The sequence below is a fragment of the Mauremys mutica genome, unplaced genomic scaffold (assembly GCF_020497125.1).
Source record: "Mauremys mutica isolate MM-2020 ecotype Southern unplaced genomic scaffold, ASM2049712v1 000049F_np12_subseq_15227682:15323992_obj, whole genome shotgun sequence".
NCBI lineage: Eukaryota > Metazoa > Chordata > Testudines > Geoemydidae > Mauremys > Mauremys mutica.
The window spans coordinates 91,835-95,685 of NW_025422818.1; the positions used below are offsets into that span (position 1 = coordinate 91,835).

At 40.8% G+C, this 3,851-nt stretch overlaps 1 long non-coding RNA gene across 1 annotated transcript; it reads right to left on the reverse strand.

Moving 5' to 3' along the window:
• Positions 1-499: 499 nt before the first annotated feature.
• Positions 500-3,618, reverse strand: LOC123356921. The gene is made up of 3 exons (XR_006575453.1): positions 3,338-3,618; positions 807-970; positions 500-691 (listed from the first exon to the last, which is right to left on the reverse strand). It is a non-coding gene; the product is annotated as an uncharacterized LOC123356921 (long non-coding RNA).
• Positions 3,619-3,851: the final 233 nt, after the last annotated feature.

The following is a 3,851-nucleotide window of genomic DNA, read 5'->3' on the forward strand; positions in this document are numbered from 1 at the left end:
TGAACAATTTACATTACCCTACCACCTGAGACAGGGCTTCACAGAAGTAACAAGTGTCTCTGCACACCCAGATATACCGGTATTTTGCAGATGAGCAGTCTCAGATTGTTTAAGTTGCAATTCTGACTGCACTTTTTCAAGTTCCTGAATCAAATCTTTATTTTTTCCATCCAAGGACACTAGTTTAGAGAAGAATTCATTACGCTCATCCCTATGCTCTCTCTTGTCGTTCTGATTCTGCTTTACTCTCCTGAAAGTGACTTTTTTGCTGTCTTAAAATGCATTCTGTGTTGGCATTTTTTTCTTCCATTGATTTGTATTTTCTGTGTAGATCTACAAGTTCTTTTTCAACTTCTTCATATCTTTCAATGAGTGTCAGTCTTTCCTCCTTATGTCTTCTGGACAACTCAGAAATGCTTTCCTCTCTTTCCTTTAAACTGTTAGAAAAAATTGTTTCTAGTAAGTCTACTTTTTCTTGTTCTAAAGCCGTGTTAATGCCCTTAAGGGTTCTATTTTCTTCAGTAAGGTCCTCAATTTCTTTTTCATGTAAGGAAAGCATTGTAGACATGTCTTTTTTCTCAAAATTCCATTTGTCAAGCACAAGTTGTAGCTGCTTTACTGAATCCTCATGCAATTTATTATTGCCTTTTAAATCCCGAATCTCTGCTTGTTGACTTTATAATTCTGTTTCCTGAGACAGAAAGAACATACTGCTAGTCATATAGGACAAATCATTTTAAATAGTTTCCATTTTCCCTGTCATGAACTAAGTAACGTGCTACTGATTCATTCTTTCTTTTTATTACCTTGCTCAGTTGCTCATTTGGGAGATGGGTAATCTCAGCTTCTTTCAATTGCAGGTCTGACTGCATTTTCTTTAGTTGCTGGATTAAATCTTGATTTTTCCCCTCTAAATCCCGAATCTCATCTTGTTTCTTTTCTAATACTATTTGCTGAGACAAACTCTTATCTATAGTAATAAAAAAAAATTAAGTGCTTAATTTGTGAAAGCAAACTATGTCAAATATGCAATATTAGCTTTTATGGATAACACTATAAAATGGCAGTATTGACAATTTTCAATTTTTCACCTAGCAATACGTTTTCTTAGTATTTCAGAATATAATTACTTATGTGTTCTAAAACTGCCTTTATACCCAAACCATGACATTGGATAGCTGAGACAATTTTAGCATTGCCAGAATTCAGTTTTGCAGAAAGAACATACTGCTAGTCAAATCGCTCTATGCTCCACAATTGTAACGGTTTCTACAGCCCATCTTCACTGAGGTCCGATGGCTTGTATTCTGAAACTCATGGTTGACAGGTAGCAGTACCAATGGCTAGATAAAGAATGTTGGTGCCCTATTTGTCCGTTTTCCTCTCTTCAAAATCCAGCATAGATAAAAATGTTCAAGGTGTTTGATGAACTGATGTATGGAGTAAAATTAAGAGACACGGGCAATACAAGAGATTTCCTGTATTGCAAAGAGAATTCTATTGAATAACACCAACTTACCATATGAAACAAGACTACACATTCCCTTCCTACAGGACAAGGAAAATTTAATTTCTCCAAGACCCAGATGTTGGTGAGAAAGAGGAGCAGACAGAGGGGAAGGGAAATGATAGCAATCAACAGTTATTTGAAATACATCAACACCTAGGGTGGAGAAGGATTATTTAGGGTGGTGATTCAAAGGGGGGTGTGGTGGGCTGGTTGCCTGCTCTAGCCCTGAAGGGGTTGGAACAGCCCTGCAGAGGGCTGTGGCTGGGGAAAGCAGCAAGCCTGGGCTGATTGGGGAGGCAGCTACAGCTGGGCCAGGCCCCAATCAGGCCACAGCTGGCCCTTATAAAAGGGCTGTGAGCCAGGCACTCAGTCGGTCTCCCTCTAGCTCTGAAGGGAGAGGGACCTGGCTGCTGGGGAAGCTAAGGGTACTAGAGTGAAGCAGGGCTAGGGAAAGGCCAGAGGAGCTGGGGAGCTCCAGACTGGCAACTCCCCAGGCTGCAGGGCCTTGTCCAAGGCCTACAGAGGTACTGAGCTGCAGGGAAAGGCAGCAGGTCCAAATCCCCCGGCCAATGATGAGTGGCCATTACAGACTGCAGTCAGCCTCAGTGAAAGGGGGCTAGATGGTACTGGCAGTAGCCACTGAGACAAGGTGGAGAATAGGGGGTGGGGATTCCCTGGGGTGGGAAGACCCAGATAGTGGATTTCTGCTGGGAGCAGGAGCCTGACGGGGAGGGCACTGGGGTCTGGGAGGGACATGGGGGCCAGTGAGGAGAAGGATAGTGACCAGCAGAGGATGCTCCAGCTAGAAATGAGCTCAGTCCCTGGATGACCAGAAGGAGGCACAGCAGGGGTGAGAGGATAATCAGAGACTTATTAGAGAGGAAGAACTGTCCGGGGGTTAAGGGTGACAGCCTAGGACTCTGGGCACCCACATTCAGTTATGTTTCAATTAAGACAAGGTATTGTTGGTTGCAGTGCAGAGCTACAGCACAAACATCTTCTGACTTATTTTTTGTTCATAATTATTCCCTCCAGAAAATGGAGATAATGCTACCATTTGACACCTTAAAAACCACAGCTAGAAGATAGCGAAAGCAAGAAAATGGACTTAGAAGGCATTACATTTTATTAGCTAGCCGAAAGTGCTGCCACTTGCCAAGAATAAGATCAAAATACAAAGCACTTATTTGGATGGCCTCATGGATTGGAGAGTGCAAAATACTGATTAAAATGGGAGCAGGACTGGGTCCATACATTTAATTTTGAAATCTCATTAAGTAAGGTTAGACTTCTACAGGGATAAGTGGGAGCAGTCTCCTTCTTTACAATGGCTATTTAGCAGAATTACCTGTTCTCTTAAACCTCAATCTGCAAATTGCATTTTCCCAACCAAATAGACAAATGTAGGGAAAAGTCAAATTAGGGCTCGGCAGGTAACATTTCACCACGTTTAAGCTTGATGGAGTCCATATACAAGCTAAAGGATAATAGTTTGAGGTATATTTGTTTGCTTGGGATTTTAAAACACAGGAGCACATTGTAGTATTTAATGTGCTGACCATATAGTTCTCTTTGGGACATATTTATTCCTCATTTTAAATTGCTTTAAAACCATATAATTTTACGAGTTAGTACTATATATTTGTATAAAGAAGTTCCATCTCAGTTTGGAAAGAGAATTGCGTGTATTAGCTGAAAGTTAATTTAACTATATCACACAGTGAGAACTTTTTTTCTTGGGTATTCTTGATAATGAGGTTTGAAGAACCTCCACACTGAAGTAATAGTTTGTAACAGGATTTTAAAAGGTAGAAATGTGTATCTCACTTTTCATCTCCTCCGCATAATTCTGGGTCTCCTTCAGAAACTGTTTAGCTGTTTTCAGTTCTTCTTGCAGCTGATGGATTTCTTGTGTATCTCACTTTTCATCTCTTCAGCGTAATTCTGGCTCTCCTTCAGGAAGTCTCTGGCTGTTTTTAGTTCTGCTTCCAGCTGCTGGATTTTTTGCAATTGTTGATCAGACTGGAAGCAAAGACTTTTTTTTCCTCCATTTCCTACAACAAAACATTAGTTACAAAACAGTTGATTAAGTCAATAAACTGAGAGTAGTGTGAAATAAAAGTTATTTCTAAGAAACTAACTCCTTCCATCCAACTCCTGCATTGCTGGGTAACAGATGGCATAGCACTGGTGGGACTCTACTGGAAGCAAGCCATCATTTATTCATCTACTTACTACGAGCAGATGGGCACCAGTGCAGAAGCCAAATTCAAGAAAAGGGAGGGTCTGGATGGAAAACAAATTAAAACCTTGCCGACACAGCAAGTCTGTATTTTCATCT